We start from the raw sequence: 23,353 nt of genomic DNA on the forward strand, positions 1-23,353 counted from the left end.
GCAGCAGAACAGTTATTGTTAAAATTAACATAATGCTATTATCTAAATTATAGACTTTATTCAAATTTAGTCTAAACTATAGATACTATTCCAGTTCACTATTTGTGTGTGTGTGTGTGTGTGTGTGTTTCCTTACATTAACTTTATTATTATTATTTTTTTACTTTACAATATTGTATTGGTTTTTTTCTGCTAATATATTTGCTTCTGTACCAGAATCTGACCTAGAGTTTTACGTTGCATTTAGTTTTTGTTTCCATATTCCTCTTCAATATGTGACAGTTCCTCAATTTTTTCTTGTGTTTCACTCTTTGACTATTTTGATGAGTACCTATCAGTTGTTTTGTAGAATGTCTCTGCATTTGACTTTGTCTGATGTTTTCTTGTGTTAGGTAGTTAGCATAGGAAAAAGAAGTCCAGAATGGCGGTGGCTAAAAGACAAGGACGGGAAAAGCCCATGAAACAGAACAAAGGAAGGTCTAAGGACCAGAGTGAGGACCTCACGTACCCTTGCCTAGCCCAGTTTACATAGGGCAGGCCCAGGGGGAGGAATAAAACATAAAAAGAGGAGCCAAAGAGTCGGGGGTCTTTCTCTCTCATGCACACACACTTGCTCTCACTCTTTCCCGCTCTCTTCTCTTCGTGTCTTTTGGGTCAGCATGCCCTCATGCCTCGGGGATATATTTTCCTTTATTTTCTAAATAAAACTGACCTGTAACACGGAGCTGTGACACTGGTCTGTCTGAGGGCTGTAACGCTGGTCTGTCGCTTCAAATTTTTGTTGTGATGAGACAGATCCGAGGACATTACACAACCCCCTACATCTATGGTGCTGTGACTCTGATTTAACCTGGCTGAAACAACCTCAGAGTGGACCCCGCAAGGAGGAGGCCAAGCACAGCAGGAACCCAACTCAGTGAAAGCTCCCACGGTGGAAGCTGAATGCGAAGAAAACCCAGCCCAGGGGAAGTGACAAGAAGCCCAGTGTGCTGCAAACCCGGACAGTGAAAAACGTACTCAGCAGAAAGCTCGTGAGGCTCAGTCTCAGATTCCAGAAGACCTCTGGTTAAGGTAGGAGGTCCTTGCTCCTATGGCTGGAAGGACATATGCCTAGGAAAATCTTAATTCCTTTACAGTCTCTCATTTCTTGTTTCCTTGAACCCCCTGCGAACAGGCAAGTGGCAGTGGGTGCAGTTGAGGGACTCTGGAGAGGCTACTCCTCAGTGTGTCCTGAAGACTGCACTATCTGCTGAGCCCCAGTAGTTGTTACCAAGGCTGGAGAGGGTTCTTCTGTCTTTAATCTTCTTTGTGCCAAGGATCAGGCCAATGAAAACTGTGAGCACAGATCAGGTATTTAGCAGATTTTCCAGCAGGTTATGAAGGGGATTCCTTGGCATGTTTTTCCCACTGCATTTTCTTCCCATCCTTCAGCTCATCTCTCCCAGGACTTGAGCCTGGCCAAAACCCATGATGCCTGGCTTCAGAACATAATGAAGCTCAGGTTCTTGATGTCTCATTGCAAAAATTCAGTTGGAGACACAGTGATAGGTAAGAGGTGGATTTGTTCAGATTCAGAGAGAAGCACACTCTGTGGGTGTGGGCCATTGCAGAGGGCAAGTGTTTCGGCCATGGAATATGGTGTGGCTAGTTTTTGTGATCTGGGTGAATTCATATGCTAATGAGTGGGAACCTCCCACTCCTCTGTCTCTTGACAGTGCCTGGGAACTGTCCTGCCACCTCTGGGTGTGTCATTTAGCTTACAGATGGGGGAATCAAGGTTTCATTAAATCTGACTTGTCACCTTAGACCCATTGATTTTAATAAGTTTATGCTATGCCCTTGTGCGGTGTCATTATTTCAAAAGTTGTGCCATGCCCCCTTCCCTTCTCCTTCATGCTCTTTTCCTGAGCCACATGTAGGCCCACAATGTTGCCTGTACAATCTTCTGGATGGTCAACCAGCAAACAGCTGGCCTTTGGGAAGGATATTCTATATAATATTCAAATCCCTCTAGATATTCAGGCCTTCATCTTCCATGTTTCTTGCAATATGTGCAACAATAGTATCTCTCAGTGAACCCGCTAGGGCGGGCAACAGGCCACAATGCCTGCTAGAAGTCCATCTGTCTGCATCCCTTCAAAGGCAGTTGGGCTTCCAGGGATAATGTTTGCCACTTTGGGAGTTAGCCTTGCAGGCCATTTGGGCACAAACCCTTTAACACCCTTCTCCTAAAGTTTCAAACATACCCCCGGACCAAATCTCCACTCCACTCTTATGGGACATCTGGTCTGTTGCCTCTTATCAATTTGTTCTTAAGCCACTTACTAACTCCTACAACCAGGCCCTGCCCCCTTGTAGGCAACATTGCTCCAACCCACTTACTATTAAAATACTCTTAATGTCCCTGACAGGGCCAGATAACCCATTCGTTTGTCATTACTTCTTTTATTACCTAAAGTGGGTCTATGACAATGAAATGTTTACCATTGGAAAGCCCTAAGCTGCTCTTATGGAGGACTAGGGGAGGAAATCAGTGACTTAAAATCCCTTAGAGCAGTAAGAGGATAAGGCTTATGACTATTTCACCAGGTTCTCAGTCTCAGGGCACAGGCTTGGATTGCTTTACATCATGATATCTATTCCCATCTGCAGTAAACAAACTGGCAATGAGTTAAAATTACAACCCCTTAATCCTACCCAGCACTGGTCACACTGGAGACCTTGGGATTGCCCAACTCCAGTCCGGGGGTCCCAGGAGGTCGACCTGCCTAGGGATCTGGTCCTCGAAAGGTTATCATGCCTCAACCTGCTTGGGGATCTGCCAGTCCAGGAGTCCCAGGAGGTCATCACGCCTCGACCCGCCCAGGGAACCAATTCTCAGGCGGCTGACCTGCCTCGACCTGCCCAGGGATTCGAGCTCCAGGAGGAGGTCACACCTCAGCTTCCCTGGGATTTGCACCCTGACCAAGGGATGCCTGGCTCTCAGGTTGCAACAGGAATGGGAGAAGAAGAAAGAAACAAGGCATCCCAGATACTGGCCACCCTCTAGGGAAGCTCTATGGCAAACCTCGAGTCCTTAAATGACAAGGCACGAACAAGCCAGATGCCTAATCTGTGGACAGGCGAGGCATTGGGCCAAAGAGTGTCCAAACCATGACAAGTCTCCTGAAACAGCTTACTACAAATGCCATCAATGGAGACATTGGGCGGCACTCTGCCCTCAGGATCCAAGAGCCTCAGGGTCAAGCTCCAAGACTTATCTCATGATGGTTCAACAGGACTGAAGCGGCCTGCCTGTCATAGATAACCATCACAGGGCTGGAGCCAAGGGAGTAACTGAATGTGGCAGGTAGGTCTGAGAATTTCTTGTTTGACACAGGGACTACTTACTCTTTCCTGACCTCCTACCCTGGAGCCTTCTCCTCCCAAACCTGTACCATTTTGGGTGCTACAGGAAAAACAATTACTAAAAGATTGACCCAGGCACTTCTTTTTTGTTGGGATGGACAAATATTTTCCCACCAGTTTCTTGTGGACCCTGAGTGTCCTACTCCCTTATTGGGAAGAGATATACTCACTAAACTGGGGTCCACCCTTGTGATGGGAAGCTTTTTAGCCCCTAGAGCCCTACAGCTTCTGGTTACTACTGAGGAACCCACTACACCCTCTTCAATAGAGAGGGACCAAAAACTATAGGAGGACAAAGTTAACCACCAGGTGTGGGACCAGGGGACTCCTGGACGAGCCCACCCAGCTGAAGCAGTCATCATTGTCCTCAGAGATTCAGCTCGGTTTCCTAACTGGAAACAATATCCCCTCAGAAGAGAAACTCTGGAGGGACTACAGCCTCTAATAAATAAATTCCTTGCCTGTGGGCTATTCGTCCCCACCAGTTAGCCATGGAACACTCCCTTTTTGGGGCCCTTTACAGTGGGAGACTGAAACCTCAGCAGGCAGATGGACTGCCTCCAGGAGCCTAAGGATTTGATCACCATATTTGATTGGGGACCCTCGGGTAGTCAATTAGCTTCTTTCTTTCCAAATAGCAGCATGTACATGTAGCACCAGAAAGGCATACTTGGAGTCAGTGTCAATGGCTACTCTTTTTCCTTTTCCCGGCTTTAAAGCTTGAGTTAGGGCTATGAGCTCAGCTAATTGGGCTGAAGTACCTGGTGGCAAAGGTTTAGTCTCTATGGTCTCAAAATTGGAGACTACTGCATATCTGACTCTTCTTTCTCCATCCAAGATAAAGATGCTTCCATCAATATACTAGATTTCCTCAGGATTGGTCAGAGGATCTTCTGACAATCCCTATCAGAGTTTTCTCCAGTGGTCCAAGGTTTCTAGGCAAGAGTGAAAGGGGAGAGAGCCCTTGGGGGTAGGTAGAAGGGTTGGCTGGGTTAAGAACCTTACAAGGGGATGTAGTGAGGCCTGGATTTTCCATTAGCACTAACTTGATATCTGAGGATCAGACACCTGATGTCTGATCCTTTGGTCAGATATCCATAAATGGCCTCTCCAATTCAGGAGTTGTTTCACTTGGTGACTGCTAAAAATATAATTAGTTTGCCTCCAAGAGAGAGATATAAGCATCTTCTATTAGGATTGCAAGATACCAAAGGCAGGGAGGCCAGTCTTGGGCGGTTGGGTTGAGCCTCTTGGATAAGTAAGCTACAGGCTGGGGCTCAGCCTGTAGCTTAGATCCCAACCTTTGAGTGAACACTCCCAAGGCTATTCCTTCCTTTTTGTGGTAAAAGTTGGGATTCTTTTTCTGCGTCTGGCAACCTCAAGGCAGGTGCTTGAGTTAAGGTTTGTTTTAGAATAGCCTCTGCCTTCTTCTGAGGGGTTCCCCACATCAGTGGAATTGAATCATCCCATACCTTCAAACTTTCATATAAGGGCTCAGCAATTAGACCATCATTGGGTATCCAGATTCTACAATATCCAGTTAGCACCAGGAAAACTCGCAATTGTTTTCAAGTTGTGGGAGAAGACACCTGGAGGATTCCTTGTACTTGATCAGAGCACAGCTTCCTGGACCCGTGTGTAATATGAACTCCCAGGTAAGTGACCTTTGTCTTGGCCATCTGTGCTTTAGCATGAGAGACTTGATATTCCCTATCTACCAAAAAGTTTAGAACCTGAATTGCATGTTGTTTGGCATTTTTCTCATCTGGAGAGCAGATTAGTAAGTCATCTACATATTGTAATATTTTCTCATTAGGTCCCAGGTCCAGATCTAGGAGATCCCAGCTGAGAGCCTGCCCAAACAAGTGGGGGCTATCTCTGAACCCCTGAGGTAATACTATCCAAGTCATCTCTTGATGTTTTTCTCCTGGAGCCTCCCACTGGAAGGCAAAAAGATATTGGGATTCTTTAGCCAGTGGTATGCAAAAGAATGTATCTTTGAGATCCAGGACTGTAAACCACTTGGCACTGGATGGGATTTCTCCCAAGATTACCTAGAGATTGGGTACTGTGGGATGGAGGGGGACTACAACTTCATATATGATCCAGAGATCTTGAACCATTTGCCAGGTTCTGTCCTTTTTCTTTACAGGGAGAATTGGGGTGTTCCACGGTGAATTTATGGGGACCTATAGGCCACAGGCAAGGAATTTATTTATTAGAAAAGCTGTAGTCCTTCCTGAGGGGATGTTGTTTCTGGTTTGGAAACTGAGTGGAATCTCAGAGGACAATGACAACCAGTTCACCTTGGTGGGCTCATCCAGGAGTCCCCTGGTCCCATACCTGGTGGTAAATTTCTCCTCCCATAGCTTCTGATCCCTCCCTATTGGAGAGGGTGTAATGGGTTCCTTAGTAGTAACCAGAAGCTGTAGGGCTCTGGGGCTGAAAAGCTTCCCACCACAAGAGTGATCCCCAGTTTAGTTAATATATCTCTTCCCAATAAGGGAGTAGGACACTCAGAGACAAGACGAAACTGGTGGGAAAATATTTGACCACCCCAGCAACAAGAAGTGCTCAGATGAATCTTTGAGTAATTGTTTTACCTGTAGCCCCCCAAATGGTACAGGTTTGGAAGGAGAAGGCTCCGGTAGGAGGTCAGGAGAGAGTAGGTAGTCCCTGTGTCAACCAAGACATTCTCGGACTTACCTGGCATATCCAGGTGCACCCTTGACTCCGGCCCCATGATGGTTATCTGTGACAGGCAGGCTGGCTGGAGCGGGCCGCTTCAATCCTGTTGAACCATCGTGAGGGTAGGCTTGGCGCTTGACCTTGAGGCTCTTGAGTCCCGAGGGCAGAGTGCTGCCCATTGTCCCCACTGATGGCATTTGTAGCAAGCCGTTTTAGGAGACTTGTCATGGTTTGGACACTCTGGCCCAGTGCCCTGCCTGTCCACAGATTAGGCATTTGCCTCCTGCCTAATCCTTCTAGGACTCAAGGTTTGCCATAGGGTTTCCCTGGAGGGCGGCCAGCATCTGGGATGCCTTGTCTCTTTCCTTTTCTCCCTTTCCTGGGCCTTGGCCTCCTTCTCCTGTTCTCTCTTATAAAAGGTACTGGTGGCTGTCTGGACCATCTCATCTAAAGAGGCAGCAGGGTCTTGCTGCTGTAGCTGTTGTGACTTTATCCTGATGTCTGATGCACATTGGGACAGGAATTTGTCCTTTAAAATCACCTTTTCCTCATAAAAGTCTAAGGCCAGACTGGTAAACTTTTGGAGGGCCTCTTTTAGCCTTTCCAGAAAGGCAATGGGGTTTTCATTGGGTTCCTGAGTTATTGCTGAGACCTGGGCATAGCTGGTTACTTTTTGCTGTGGTGCTTTTAGTTCTGCCTTTACACAGATCAGAAAATGATCCATTTCCCAGATGTGCTCAGGGTCATTATAATTCCAATTAGGATCTGAAGAGGGGACAGCAGTTTCCCCTACTGGGTATTTTAACATTTGATATGTTAAGCCCCGTAGCATACCTTCAGGCTTCCTTTAAGACCGTAGCATGCTCAGGGTCAGATAAAGTTTGACTAAATATGACCGTGATGTCCTTCCATGTCAAGTCAAAGACCAAGGTAATGTGTTGGACTGTATCTGTATATTTGCCTGGGTTATCTGTATAGCTTCCCAGGTCTTGTTTGATCTGTCTTGGTTCTAAGCGGGAGAAGGGCTTATGGACCCAGGTTCGTCCAAATTTTTCTCCAGTTTCAACTAAGGGACATACTCGAGTTGGCTTTTGTGGAGGGGGTGCTCCCAGATATGGGGGCATGTTTGGATACAAGGAAGGGGCACCAGGCACCTCGGGTGCCATGGGAGGTGAGCCTTCATGGGGGGCTTCCTTCTCTTGGTTGTCTGTTCCTAACACCATTTGCCTAGTAGGCTCACTTTTAGGGCACACAACAATCCCATACTTCAGACAGAGTTCCTTCATATCTTAGAAGAAAATTTGGACATAGGGGATCTCTGTCCATTTCCCTTGTCTTTTGCAAAATAATTCTAGCTGCAGGATGGTATTGTAATTTAAACTCCTATCCTCAGGCCAGTGTTCCTTGTCCCCAGAAGATACTATGGCCATGCAGTGGCATAAAAGAATTTTAAGTGACTTCTCCTTAGAGGATCAGACATCTTCCAGTTATCAAAGATGCATCTCAAAGGCATCAGTCAGGAAGTGGATTGGTTATTTCCCATCTGAAAGACAGTGATGACAGGGAGGAAAGGAAAAAAAACTAATAGGCCTCCTTCTATTTTATGAGTGGACTTCCTTAGCGGTGAATCTTTGTGAAGCTTATCCTACCCAGTAATGTTGCAACCTGAGAGCTGGGCATCCCCAAGTCAGGGTGCAGATCCCCAGGCAGGCTGAAACATGACAGCTCCCTGGAGATCAAATCCCTGGGCAGGCTGAAGCAGGTCAGCCTCCCAAAAACTGGGTCCCTGGGCAGGTCGAGGCATGTCGACCTCCTTGGACCCCTGGACTGGCGGATCACTGAGCAGGTTGAGGTGTGACAGCTTTCCGAGGACCAGATCCCTAGGCAGGTTGAAGCAGGTCGACCTCCTGGGACCACTAGACTGGAGTTGGGCAACCCCAAGTTCTCCAGAATGACCAGTGCTGGGTAGGATTAAGGGGTTGTAATCTTAACTCATTGCTGGTTCATTTACTGTGGATGGGCATAGATATGATGTAAAGCAATCCAAACCTGTGCTCTGAGATTGGGAAGCTGGTGAAACCGCCATAAGCCTTATCCTTTTATTGCTCTGATGGAACATAAGTCAGTAATTTCCTCCCTTAGTCCTCCATAACAGCAGTTTAGGATGTTTCCAATAGTAAACATTTCATTGTCATATTTAGGTAATAGTAGAAGTAGTGACAAAGGAGTGGGTTATCTGGTCCTGTTAGGGACATTAAGAGTATTTTAATAATAAGCGAGGTGGAGTAACGTTGCCTACAAGGGGGCAGGGTCCTGGTTGTAGGAGTTAGTAAGTGGCTTAAGAACAAATTGATAAGAGGCAATAGACCAGCTGTCCCATAAAAGTGGAGTGGAGATTTGGTCTGGGGGTAGGTTTGTAACTTTAGGAGAAGGGTGTTAAACGTTTGTGCCCAAATGGCCTGCAGGGCTAACTCCCAAAGTGGCAAACATTATCCTTGGAAGCCCAATTGCCCTTGAAATGATGCCACCAATAGATGGACTTCTAGCAGGCATTGTGTGCCTGTCAGCCACCCTAGTGGGTTCACTGAGAGATGCTATTGTTGCACATGTTGTAGGAAACACAGAAGATGAAGGCCTGAATATCTGGAGGGATTGGATGTTATACAGTATTTCCCTTCCAAGGGCCAGCTATTTTCTGGTTGACCATCCAGAAGATTGTAGAGGCAACATTGTGTGCTCAGGAAAAGAGCATGAAGGCACAACTTTTGAAAGAATGACATAGCCCAAGGGCATACCATAAACCAATTTAAATCAAATGGATCCAAGAGGACAAATCAAATTCAAGTAAACCTTGATCCTCAATCTGCAAGCTAAATGACACACCCAGAGGTGCCAGGACAGGTCCAAGTCACTGTCAAAAGACAGAGGAGTGGGTGGCTCCCTGATTGTTGGAATGATCCTCACACTCATTAGCATATGAATTTACCCAGCTAGCAAAAACTAACCACACCACATTCCATGGCTGTTGCACTCCCTTCTGTGATGGCTGACACTCTAGAAGTGTGTCTTTCTTCGAGTCTGAACAAATCCACCTCTTACCTGTCTGTGTGTCTCAGTGAATTTTTGCAATGAGACATCAAGAGCCTGAGCTTCATTAGATCCTGAAGCCAGGCAGCATGGATTTTGGCCAGGCTCAAGCCCCAGGAGAGAGGACTGAAGGACGGGAGGAAAAAGTAGTGGGAAAAACATGTCAAGGAATCCCCTTCATAACCTGCTGGAATATTGCTAAATACCTGACCTGTGCTTACAGTTTTCATTGTCCTGATCCTTGGCACAAAGAAAATTAAGGAAAGAAGAACCCCCACCCACTTGGGCAACAGCTACTAAGTAGCCCCTGCCACTTAGTGAGAAGTTCCTCAATTGCTCCCGCTGCTGCTAGCCTTTTTGTGGTGGGTTGGAGGAAACAAGAAACAAGAGATTGCAAAAAAATTAAGATTTTTTTTTAGCCATATGTCCCTCCAGCCATAGGAGTGAGGACCTCCTTCCTTAATCAGAGGTCTGCTGGAATCGGAGACTGAGCCACGTGAGCTTTCTGCTAAGTTTGTTTTTGCTATCCCAGTTTCCGCTATGCTGGGCTTCTTGTCACTTCCACTGCACTGGGTTTTCTTTGTGTTCATCTTCCACTGTGGGAGCTTTCACCGAGTTGGGCTTCTGCTGTGCTTGGCCTCAGCCTTGCCAGGGCCAAGCCAGAGTTGTTTCAGCTAGGTTAAATCCGAGAAACAGCACCATATATGTCAGGGAAGTTTGTAATTTCCTCGGTTCTGTCTCGCTGAAGCAAAAATTTGAAGTGATGGGCGGACCAGTGTTACAGCTCAGTTTTATTTGGCAATCAAAGGAAAATACATCCTCTAGGGTTGAGCGCAGGCCGACACAAAAGAGGTGAAGAGATGAGAGAGAAAGCTCAATTTTGGCTCCTCTTTTTATGTGTTTTTTCCTCCTCCTCCTGAGCCTGCTCTGGGTAAATTGGGCTAGCCAGGAAGGCTGTTCACTTCACCTGAGGTTCTCACTCCGGTCCTCTGACCTTCCTTTGTTCTATTTTCATGGGCTTTTCCCTTCTTTGTCTTTTAGCCACTGCCATTCTGGACTCCTTTTTCCTATTCTAACTACCTAACAATAGGAATTTAGGTTAATGCCTCATTACTGGAACCTCTAAAACTACTTAATACTATTTCAGCATGGATTTCAAAAGTTGAAATAATAATTTAGTCAAGCCCTTTTATGATAAGTCTTGGCTCATTTCCTGGAAATCTAACTTGCCGGGGTCCAGCCCCAGTGGATCCAGGGAATTCGAAGCGGAGATGGCTTTGGCAATCAGGATACGATAGAATTAAAGATATGAAGAGTGGCTAAATAGGGATAGCTCAGCGAAGAAATTCAGTGAAGAAAAGAGGCTGAATAACTTGGTTTACGTGGAAAGCCAATAAAACTCCAAGACAAGGAGTTTGCGTCACCTACGTAGGCCACAGGCGTCCTCCCGTTCTCCTGAAGGAGAGGAGACACTAAGGCCTCCCTGGTTAGATCTTAGAAGCCCAGGCAAAATTAGTAGGCTTGACGAGCCTCCACTCTCCAGATGGTAATTCAGCCAGAAGTTGAGAGAAAGAACTACATGGGGAGACCAAGCTTCAGTGAGCAAGGCCCGCACTTTATTTTCTGAAGTAGTTTTTATACCTTAAGTTGTACATAGAGGATAATGGGGGATGGGGTAGAGTCATGCAAGGACAGCAGTCCTTGATCCTTATTGAAGCCAGGCTTTCAAACTTATCATATGCAAAAGTTTAGGTGATTTACATCATCTTCTGGCCAGGAGGCCTGTTAACATTTTATGATGCTTTCTTCAGAAAACTTATTTTTCTCTAAAGGTGATTATTCTATAGTCAGGCGCCACCCTCCGAAAGCATTAGATAAAGTTGCATTCCTATAGGGCAAAAGTGTGGTGGGCTATAACAAGAAAAGAATTAACTCAAGGGTCCAAGGTTACAAACATTAAAGCTATTACTTACATTCTTATACACCAATTATATTAATCAATACACTCCCAGGGACACAGTAGGTAAGGGATATGGAAACTTAGCAGCAAACATTGGCCCAACAAGTGAAAAACCCATCACCAATACAATTTCTAATCAACCCACTATACTATACTAATAATCTTCTAACTGCTCAAAGGAATCTGTATTTAGAAAGTTTAGAACATCTCGTGCCTCTCACAGTTGGGAGGCTGTGAACAATCACATGTGGCCAGAAGAACCTGTTCAGGCAGGCTAGAGGACTTCCAAAGGAGTTTGTGAACTAAAACACTCTTGTCACACCCAGAAACTTTATTAACTTGAGCTGTAAGTTAACTCTTTTTCAGAGAGAGGTGGTGGGGGACAGCCCCCCGTAAAGTCAGAGGTATAGGTGAGAGCACAAAGCAGTAAGGTAGGCAGACTCTGGCTTTGGGGGTAGATGCTCGAGAATTTCCAGGGGTACTCCTGAGGCTCGATCCCACCTTTGCACATGCCGAGCCTCCTTCCTCATGACCTTTGCCATGGGCAGGGTTCCTCACGCTGGCTCCCAGCACTAACTGAATGATTATTAGAAACTAAAAAGACTCAGATTGGCTATTTGAAATTTTTAAATATGTATTTCATTAAATCTCTTGCCCATATGCCCATTTGTTTCATAAGTGCAAAATGCAGATATAAAGTGTCTGATAATATTATTGTTCAAAGATGGTCCTTCAAAACAGACTTTCAAAAAATGTTTAATAAAATAGTGTTGAATGAGTTTGAATTAATAAAAACTAAAGATTTTTTTTCTTTTCCACATTAACTCCAAACATTAGGTGGTTTTAATTGACAAGCAGCAGTACACATATCAAATGTAATTCTCAAGGCATGAAAACAAATATTATTTAATCTTATACCAGTGTCTCCACATAATGATACCTAGTTTAAGATTCTAAAAATTTTAAAGTGGGTATTTAAATACTTCCTGGGCATTCAGCTTTATCATTCTGGATAGATTTATATGTCTTTTCCTGGCATTAATATCTTCAAATTCAGTGTCCCTATATAAAAATTTTTAACAAGACCTCAGCACTTTGTTAATTATAAAACACATACTCTTTAAATTTATCTTAAAATATAGATTTTTATATTATGGTTATGTTTCATAGTTGTGTAACACGGAGGCAATCTTCTTCTGTTTATTTTATTTTGGATGAAAATATCAAATATTAGCAAATATAGGTATACGTTTGCACCTATTTACATGCTTTTTTTTTTTTTTTTTTTACTTTTTTGATGCCTCTGTAAATACTACATAGTACAAAAGAAATCACAAAATAGAGATATCCCAGAAAGTTACCAGATTTAATGTTGTTCTAATAACAAAAGCAATCTATTTAAAGATATTACAATTGATATGTATAGTTGCTAAGCAACAGAATAGAAAAACCTAGAGCAAGTTTAACTCAGAATATGTGGCTTGGTCTTCATTAGCCTCTGGCAAGGTTATACTTTGGGTGGCAATATCAAATTTTCAGGAATATATTTTGTATCATTAAAATATTGACATCCAGTTCTAGAATAAGATGCCATAGATTCATTCCTCACTGTTTCTCCCCTCTAAATATGACTAAATACCCAGAATATCATTCAGTAGACAGTAATAAAATGATTCTGGAAAATTGAAAGAAGAACATGAACTGCTTAGGAAACTTAGGAGTTGAAAATAGGAAAATGATAGAGGAATTCAATAAAATTAAAGGCCAATTCTTAAAAAAAAATGTCAATACAATTGATAAAACTCTACCAAGATTGGCAAAGATAAATGTTGAATTTTTAATATTCACCTTCATTTCATTTTATCCTATGCACATGAGGAGTTCTGGATTATAAACAAGATTTCTCATTAAATACCTTATAGAAAATAAATGCATCCTATTTACCCCCTTCCAACATTTTCCCTCATCCACATCCTTAGGGAAATGTGATAAATCAGGTAAACTGTCTTACATGAATAGATAGATACCCTGCAGGCGGGAGAAAAGGCAGAATGATTTTTCACTGCTTAATAAAAGGAAAGGAGGCAGCTGCTCCCCTTAGTTTACAGAATATCTTCTTACTGCGACTGTTTGATATGTAAATAATGTCTTTCCAGAAGCCAGATAGCCCTATGTGCCTCACACCTATAGATGTCTCCAAGTTTCTAGCTTCATTTCTTATTGAAATATAAATATCTAAGGAAATAATGTTGTAGAATTCCTGGGCTTTTGGAGCTTAACCTCAGAACCTAGTTCAGGGTAATAGCCACCAGCTCTATCTAGAAAATGAAAGAAGTTTTTAATCATTCTTCCTGATCACTGTAATTAGCAAGGGCCAAAGGATATAGATATCATTATTGTGATAGGCAAAATATTTCAGGAGGCTCAGGTTTTATTCAGGAACTTTGAAACGTCTAGGGAAGTCTTATTTCACTATGTAAGATAAGAGGAGACACAAATAACCAATGTGAGGAATGAAACAGGGAATAACAGAAGAATCCTGCAGCCATTAAAAAGTGAAAGTGAAAATGAGGTCGCTCAGTCGTGTCTGACTCTTTGCGGCCCCATGGACTGTAGCCTACCAGGCTCCTCCCTCCATGGGATTCTCCAGGCAAGAGTACAGGAGTGGGTTGCCATTTCCCTCTCCAGAGGATCTTCCCAACCCAGGGATCGAACCCGGGTCTCCTGTATTCCAGGCAGTCGCTCTAACCTCTGAGCTACCAGGGAAGCCCCATTTAAAGGACTGTTACAAATATCTTTATGCTCGTGAATTTGACAGTTTAGAAGGAATAGACGAATTCCTCAAAACAAACAAACTACCACAACTCAGCCAAAATTGAATTGATATCTTGAATAGTTCTGTAATTATTAAGGACATTGAATTTTAAATCTACTGTAAAGAAATATCCAGGAACAGGTGGTTTTAATGAAGAATTTTACCAAACATTTGATGAAAGTTAAAAATATTATGCAATGTCTTCCAGTAAATATACGTGTAGGGAATACTTCCTAACTTATTATAAGGCAAGTATTACCCTGACAACAAAAGGCAGCATACACAAAAACAAAAAGAAAACCACAAAGCAATATCTCTTATGAATATGGATGCAAAAATTCTCAATAAAATCTAACAACCAGAGGTGATAAAAATAAAAATCTAGCAACCTCTCCCTGATAAAAAAATTTCTCCCTGCAAAAAAATAGCGGAGTATAAAAATCATCTCTCCAGTAAAAGTGATAAGGACATTGGCAAAAACCATCAAAAACAACTTTTCAGAAATTTAAAAATTAACTGGAGTTACCTGGTGGCTCAGTGTTAAAGAATCTGCCTGCCTATGCAGGAGACACGAGTTCGATCCCTGGGTCAAGAAGTTCCCCTGGAGAAAGAAAGGGCAACCCACTCTAGTATTCTTGCTTGGGAAATACCCATGGATGGAGGAGCCAGGTGGGCTACAGTCTGTAGGGTCACATAAGAGTCAGGCAAGACTTAACAACTGAACAAGAAAAATTAACTAGGCTTGCAACTATCTGTGGACAATCTATTCAAGAAAAAATATAACCAAATCTTATGAAATTTATGGCATCTTATTTTGCCCTATTTTGATCCTTCCCTCTCCTCTCTAGTTCTGAGATAGCCTTGAAAGCTAATAGCTCAGAATCACAGTGAAAACTGTTAACCTGATACACAATGGAGCACTCAAAAGAGCAGTTGCATCTCTATCAAACACTTATTTTCAGGAAATTGTCATTTTTTTTTTTAACCTGTCTAGCAATATTCAGGAAATCTCCATTTCTAAGGATTTTATTTATTTGACTTGACTCAGAGATCACTTAGTGTGAACAGCCTTTTCCCCCAGGGGCATTTGTTGAAAACAATCAGTGGCAATTATTTAACGTCATACCATACTGCAGTGGTATTAAAAGTTGGGGCAAACAATTAGCTAAAAAAAAAAAAAAAAGGAAAAACTGAGTAGTGTAATTTCCAGAGGAGGCTTTGATAAGTGTTGACATATTCTTGGATATCTAAAAGGCCACACATAAATAGGATTCTGCACATGCTCAGAGAAGACCCAATGAGACCCTATGCTCTCTCACTTTTGACTGATCTTGAGACACCATAGAAAATGAAGATTAGGTCAGAGGAGTGACCTGCCTAGCAAAAGTGTTGAGGGTTTGCTCTATCACATGAACAGAACCCCTTAATAAAGACTGGGAGACTTTTTAGCTCTTTACATTTAAGGAAATCTTTGTCTTATATAAGTAGCTGGCCGCTAAGCTAACCAAGCACTGACTTCAATGAGTTTACACAACAGAGATTGGACTTTACAAAGTTAGTTCAGAAAGTGATTAAACAAACAGATGACAACAGGTCTTGGGGAGAGGGAAGAAAAAATTCCAGATTTGTCTCATATTTAAAATGTCCAGCTTTCCACAACAACAAAAAATACAAGACATGTAAAGAAACAAGCATGTATGACCTAACATAGAGGAAAAAAAGGGAACTATCCCTGGGGAAGTCTAAGTATTCAACTTACTAGACAAATACTTTAAAATAACTATCAAAGAACTAAAGAAAAGTATGAGAACAATGTTTCCTTAAATAGAGAATGTCAATTAAGAGGTAGAGCCATATTTAAAAACAATAGGTTTTGTGGAGTTGAAAAGTATGTTAACTGGAATGAAAAATTCAGCAGGGGTCACAACAGCAGATATAGGCAGCCAGAAGGAGGAATTTGCAAACTGGAAGATAAGGCAAGGCATTTGAGATTATCTTCTGGGAACAGAAAGATAAAGGATAAGGAAAAAAAATAAACAGAGACTTAGAGACCTGTGGAATGCCATCAGACATACCAACATAAATATAACAAGAGCCCCCAAAGGAGAGGAAAAACAGAGGCAAAAGTAATATTTCAATATTATTTGAAAACTTCTCAAATTTGGTAAGTAAAATTAATCTGCACATATAAGTAGCCCCATGATCTCTAAGTAGAATAACCTCAAAATGACCACCACCTACATACCATAATTAAAATGTTGAAAGCCAAAAACAAAAACAATCTTGAAAGAAGCCAGAGGAGTGACTCATCACATACAAACAACTCAGTAAGATCAATAGCTGCTATACAGTCAGAAACGATGGAGGCCACAAGGCAGTGGACTGACATAATAAAAGTGCTAAAATTTGTGATGGTTATATGAAGCTATACAACTGGTAAAATTCCAGGGTGCTACCTACATAAGTATACACACACATAAGTGCATATACAACTGGTAAAATATGAATAAGCTTCATGGTTTATACAAATGTCAAATTCCTATTTTGGTACTGTTGACACTGGGAAAGTCTAATGAAAAATCTAAGGACCTATTTATAAATTTCTTTGTAATGTTCTATAAATCTATACTTATTCCAAAGTGTATTTAAAATATGTACCAAACTTTAATTTTATGAGTACTCCATAAAATATTACTGTTAAAGAGAAAATTCTCAAAGTTCCTGAAATAATACTCATCAAAGCTGAGGCCAGTTGCCTTAATTTTACTTTTGTTTCTGTTCTCTGAAACTTTTAGAATGAGACAGTAAGTATACCATCAACCCAATGCCAAGATGCTACTGTTACATTCCTGAAGCTGTGCTTGAATTGTAGTGTGACCTTAAGCTAATCATTGAATTTATGTATCCCTAAGAATATTCAGCTGCTTCCTAACAAATGATTCTACACGTGATATTAGTCAACATGTATTTTAGTTTTTTTTTTAAAGAAATGGCATTTTATAAAAAGATTGATAGTCAAAAAGATTTTTTGAATAAAATTAAGTTTCTACTTACAGTAGAAAATTGTCCAACAATGTGCATAGAAAGTAAAGGCTTTCATGAACAAATGCTGTGTCTCAGTGATACTGACCTATTTCACTTTATAAATTGCATGATATTCAAATCTGTGACTCACAGTAATCTTAGTTATCTCTTTTTTGTTAATATTTTTCATAGGATCATTGAATCCATAGGCTTCTCTTTATCCCTAAAAATTATTTTCTCCTTTTTTAAAAAAAATTCTATGGTGTTTAATTTTGGAATATTCTGATGCAGCCTTCTCACTTTAAGTGCCACATTAAATTAAAATGCTTTTGATTTCATTAACTGAGCTCTTACCCATCAACAGCAAGGCAAGTCGTAACAAAAACCACAGTTTTTGCCTAAAATCTTAGCAGTTCACTTACAGCGTTTTGGGAAAATTTTAATTTACATAGTGACATGAAAAAATTTTGATTGCTTTTGGAGACTTTGAGAATTCTTTGATTGACTGTCATGATCGAACTAAGAAGATCATGGAATGTTCTTGCTTACATGATTTTCTCTTTACCCAATAAAATAAAATATTCTCCAAATTCTAGACTAAAAATGCACCTATGACACTGCTCAAATCATATTGAATGTGAAATGAAACAGGATATCTTCAATAATGTTCAATTCATGAAACATTAAAAAAAGTCTTTATAGTGCCTTCTCCCTTGTGATGTCAGAAATTCTTTTCCTTCCTTATGTAAATCTGAGCTTTAGACTTTAAAAGTTTCAGGGTCAGAAAAAGAAAACATAAAAATCTAGTGCGGTCACCTTTGGAATTTGAAGAAAATCCAAAGTATGCTAATATATTGGTCTTTATAGAACAAATGTTTCTTTAGAACAAATGTTTTATTTCACATTTTAGAATTTTTCTCTGCTTCTGATTTAATTTGTCCTTCTGACCACTTCAGGATAATCGGCACAATAATATAGTCATTTTTGGTGAATATGTAACTCAGAATTAGTACAAGATCCAGGAGCATTAATAGGTGGTCCTTACAGGAAGTCAATTTTGGAGAAATTTATGGTTGGAATCTAGTTTCAGTGAACACAAGAGTTTGTTTCAGGCTTAAAACAAAGATGGGCTTTTATGCACAAGAAAATCTTGAGAACTAAGGAGACTGCATTTTCTGAAAGATGTATGTAAAATATGACCCTTAGGAAAGAAAAGAAAAAGACTTGTAATGTCCTTTCTTAAGCAGGGTGACATTGTGTTACTGCTTGAGAATGTATGAGTTGCATTTACTGAAATTGCAAACACCAAAATATCTTTTAAGTGCCACCATGAGTGCTAAGTGCTAGGTTTTTTTTTACAAAGTAGTGTTTTAAACAGTGCAAAGGTTGTTTTTCATTAGAAGGTATCCAGTCACATCCAGTAGTGTAATCAACCCATTTTTTTCCTTTGTGATCGATTGAATTCAGTAAAGACCTGACCTAGTAGAAAATTTAGATGTATTATTATTTATATCTAGTGTTCATCCTGCTATATTAAAGGTGTGGTATGAATAGACTTCGGAGAAGGCAATGGCACCCCACTCCAGTACTCTTGCCTGGAAAATCCCATGGGTGGAGGAACCTGGTAGGCTGCAGTCCATGGGGTCGCTAAGAGTCGGACACGACTGAGCGACTTCACTTTCTCTTTTCACTTTCATGCATTGGAGAAGGAAATGGCAACTCACTCCAGTGTTCTTGCCTGGAGAATCCCAGGGACGGGGGAGCCTGGTGGGCTGCCGTCTATGGGGTCACACAGAGTCGGACACGACTGAAGTGACTTAGCATAGCATAGCATATGAATAGACTTTGCAATTATAATCCAATTTTCATGATTAAGAAGTTCCTTGTATTTACGTTTGTTTCTATTATCTGTTTTGTAGAACATCTCGTTCATTCTCTTTGAAAAAGTGGAGTGAAAAGTGCATTTGACCTATTCTCCCTGTCTTTAAAAAAAATGCGTGCATCAGGTATTCAGAATTAGTTTAATAATTAGCCTTGATTCATGACACACTGTCATCAGTGAGCCCTGCATGGCCACATGAAAAATTTTATTTTCGTATGACACAGATGAACCTATCTATGCAACAGAAACAGACTCACAGACATAGAGAAGAGACTTGTGGTTGCCAAGGGGGAAAGGGTGGTTGAAGGAAGAATTGGGAGTGTGGTATTAGCAGATGCAAAATAATGTATATAGAATGGATAAGCAACCAGGTCCTAGTGTACAGCACAGGGAGCTATATTCAATATCCTATGATAAACTGTATGAAAAAGAATACATATATGTATAACTGAGTCACTTTGCTCTATAGCAGAAATTAAACACACTGTAAGTCAACTTTAATAAGATTTAAAAATTTTAATAATATAATTATAATAATATTAGTGAATGTACTGCCAAATTAAAGATCTATAGGACTGACAATAACTTACATTTATTGTGATGTTCCTTCCACTGAGAAAAGTTTACTTAAGAAGTTTTTTGTTGTTGTTGTTATTGGTTGGTTCAACTTTTTATTGAAGTATAATTTATTTAAAATACCACATTAATTTCAGATAACACAATAATGATTTGATACTTTTATACATTACAAGATGATCACCACAAAAGTCCACATCGTTATTACAATGCCACTGATCATATTTCCTGTGCTGTGCATTACATACCTGTGACTTACCTAACTGGGAGCTTGTACCTCTTAATTTCCCTCAGATATTTCACTCATCTTCCACCCCATTCCCCTCTGAGAAACATCAGTTTATTCTCTGTATCTGTAGTCTGTTTCCATTTTCTTATGTTTGTCAATTTGTTTTGTTTTCAGATTTTGTGTATAAGTGAAATTATACAGTATAGTCTTTAAGTGTCTGATTTATTTCACTTAGAGTAATATGTTCTAGGTCCATTCCATGTTGTTGTAAATGGTAAGATTTCATTAAAAATTTTTTAATTCCATATATATATATATATGGAATCTTACTCAGCCATAGGAAGTGTATATATATATATATATGTGTGTGTATACACCACATCTTCTTTTCATTCATCTATCAATGGACACATAGGTTGTTGCCATATGATGGCTATTGCAAATAGTGCTGCTATTGAACACTGGGGTACACGGATCTTTCTAATTTATTTTTAGTTGAGGTATAGTTGATTTAGAGTGTTGTGTTACTTTCTGGTGTATAGCAAACTGATTCAGTTATACATATATATACATATTCTTTTCCACTATGGTTTTTATAGAATATTGACTACAGGTCCTTATACTATGAAGTAGGGCCTTATTGTTTATCCATTTTACACATGTATCTTTTTATTTTTATTTATTTTTAAATGTTGATTATTTATTTATTTTGGGGTGCTCTGGGACTTTGTTGCTATGTGTGGCTTTCTCTATTTGCAGCTGGTAGGACCAAGCTCTAGCTGCTGAACTTGGGCTTTACACTGCGTCAGCTTCTGCTGTTGCAGAGCATGTGCTCTATGGCACGTGGGATTCAGTAGTTGTGGCTCATGGGCTTAGTTGCTCTGTGGCATGTGAAATCTTCCCAGACCTGGGATCAGAACTGTGTCCTCTGCATTGGCAGGTGGATTCTTAACCACTGGACCACCAGGGAAGTCCCACATGGATCTTTTTAAACTAGCATTTTTTTTGTTTGTTTGTTTTCTTTGGCAAATACCCAGAAGTGGAGTCGCTGGATCATATATGGTAGTTCTATTTTTAATTTTTTGAGGAACTTCCATTCTATTTCATCATAGTGGATGCACCAATTTACATTCCCACAGTGCACGAGCGTTCCGTTTTCTCCATATCCTCAAAAACACTTACTGTCTTTTTGATAATAGCCATTCTGACAAGTGTGAGGTGGTATCTCATTATGATTTCAATTTGCGTTTCACTGATGATTAGCCATGCCGAGTATCTTTTTACATGTCTGTTGGCCATCTGTATTTCTATTTAGGTTCTCTGCCCATTTTTAAATTGGGTTGTTTGTATTTTTGATGTGGATTTGTATGAGTTCTTTACATATTTTGGATATTAACCCTTTATTAGATATAGCACTTGTATATGTTCTCTCATTCAGTAGGCTGCCTTTTCATTTTGCTAATAACTTCCTTCACTGTTCTGTTTTGTATCTTTATGATCATACCTTGAACTCTTTTTTAAAAATAATTTGCTATAACTATTAATGGTTATCCTTCCTCTGTAATATATTCCTCATTCTTCCTAAATCTCTGTGTTTATTTCTGTGTGTTTGGGATGTTGTTTGCCTTTCCTGATTTTGTTGCGGTGCCTTTGTGTAGGAGAAATCTTTATGGGGACTGACAGCACCTTTCCCTGTGGTCACCAGAGTTCTGTACTCCAGGGGTGCCCCCTGTGTGGGCAGGGTGAGCCCTTTTGTTCATGATGAGGCCAGATGCTGTGAGCAGGCCAGTAGGTGGAGCTGGTCTCTGGGCCAGTTGCTGCTAGGCCTTCCTCATCAGCAGATGCTGGCCCACTGGTGGGTGGGGCTGGGCCCCCAAATGGCTGGCTGCTTGCCTTGGGGGGTCTTAGGACCGCTGTTGACCTGCTGTTGAGCTGGTAAGCCCTTGGCACTAATAGGCCAGAGAGAAGACTCCAAAATGGCCCTTGCCACACGGTGTCCTCATGTTAGAATGAGCTCCTAAAAATGGCTGCTGCCAATGTCTGTTTTCTCGGGGAAAGTCCCCTTCTCCCCGTCTTGTGGTGGGGGGGGCGGGGAGGCCCTCCAGGACTAGCAGTGGGTCTGACTGAGGCTCCTATCAAATTATTGCCTCTGTGCTGGGACTAAGAGCACGGGAGATTTTTGCATGCACCTATTAAGAGATCTTCGGAGAAGGCAATGGCACCCCACTCCAGTACTCTTGCCTGGAAAATCCCATGGTCGGAGGAGCCTGCATGGGCTGCAGTCCATGGGGTCGCAAAGAGTTGGACATGACTGAGCAACTTCACTTTCACTTTTCACTTTCATGCATTGGAGAGGGAAATGGCAACCCACTCCAGTGTTCTTGCCTAGAGAATCCCAGGGATGGGGGAGCCTGGTGGGCTGCAGTCCATGGGATTGCTGGGAGTCGGGCACAACTGAGCGACTTCACTTTCACTTTTCACTTTCATGCATTGGAGAAGGAAATGGCAACCCACTCCAGTGTTCTTGCCTGGAGAATCCCAGGGATGGGGAGCCTGGTGGGCTGCTGTCTATGGGGTCGCACAGAGTTGGACACAACTGAAGCGACTTAGTAGTAGTAGTAGTATTAAGAGATCTTGCATTGTACAGTCTCGTCCTGGTTTCCAAACACAATTTTTGTTATAGAGAAGAGAGCTTCCTTTAGAATCCTTTTTCTAATTGGTATTCTGAGAGCTACAGAACACCACTTTGTTTCCAAGACAGTTTACGTTGTGTTAATACATGTGTCTCTTGTACAAGTCCACATAAAGGAGCACACGAGAATGTATAAATCCACATCTGTATACATCTGACTTAAAAGCAGACTTTCATAATGCTATTTACCCAAGAGCTAAAAGCAAGGTGTGCTTCTCCATACGTGTTTGTTGTTGCTTTTGCATCATCACCATTTCTTATTGATTGCCAATTTGTTTTCCCCTGCTTTTTCAGGCCTAAAGATTGATGCTGTTTTGGGGTCTAATTACCCAAGCTGTTCCCAATTACCTTTTCAATGTATTTTTTCTAAAATGCCTGCAGCTTATGGCACTACCCCAAATTGCCTGTTTAGCTGAGGTGCTTGCTCAGCATGTCTTCCTCCCACAAGCGTGTCACCTTCAATGAAGTCTCACTTCCCTACAGAATACTTTTTATTTGCATTTACATATGTCAGCCAAATCCTGTCCTTCTTTTGCACTTTGCATTTTAATTAGGCTTTTTCACCATGAAATAACCATAATTTACAGGGAATTGGTCAGAAAATGCAAAGGAGAAATTAATGGGAAGAAATATTTTAATGAACCAATATTTTTCCGTTTTTTATTAAAATGTATAAGTAATGTTTTTCAATCTAAAAGTGTTATGTTATTTCATAGTAATTGCATTTTCCTAGAGAGTGTTTCTTAATTAAATGATACATTTAAAAATTCTTTTCATAAGGAATGTCTGTAGCAACAGAATAGCTGAATTTGCGTCTCCTCAAAGGGACGGTTGTATCCGACTCTTTGTGACCCCATGGGCTATACGGTTCATGGAATTCTCCAGGCCAGAATACTGGAGTGTTACCTGTTTCCTTCTCCAGGGATCTTCCCAAACCAGGGATCAAACTCAGGTCTCCTGCATTGCAGGTGGATTCTTTACTAGCTGAGCCA

The 23,353-nt window shown here is 41.2% G+C and overlaps 1 long non-coding RNA gene and 1 other non-coding gene across 3 annotated transcripts in view; one reads left to right on the forward strand and one right to left on the reverse strand.

Annotated features, from left to right (window-relative positions):
- Positions 1 to 3,032: 3,032 nt before the first annotated feature.
- The window catches only part of LOC129657180 (uncharacterized), a 46,544-nt gene continuing 26,223 nt past the window's right edge, over positions 3,033 to 23,353 (forward strand). For both annotated transcript variants that reach the window (XR_008716585.1, XR_008716586.1), the window contains exons 1-3: positions 3,033 to 3,349; positions 4,900 to 5,063; positions 5,225 to 5,299. This is a non-coding gene — a long non-coding RNA (uncharacterized LOC129657180). The remainder of the gene's footprint in view (positions 3,350 to 4,899; positions 5,064 to 5,224; positions 5,300 to 23,353) is intronic.
- Positions 13,838 to 13,909, reverse strand: TRNAS-GGA (transfer RNA serine (anticodon GGA)). The gene has a single exon. It is a non-coding gene; the product is annotated as a tRNA-Ser (tRNA).

This window comes from Bubalus kerabau, chromosome 7 (genome assembly GCF_029407905.1).
Source record: "Bubalus kerabau isolate K-KA32 ecotype Philippines breed swamp buffalo chromosome 7, PCC_UOA_SB_1v2, whole genome shotgun sequence".
Taxonomy (NCBI): domain Eukaryota; kingdom Metazoa; phylum Chordata; class Mammalia; order Artiodactyla; family Bovidae; genus Bubalus; species Bubalus kerabau.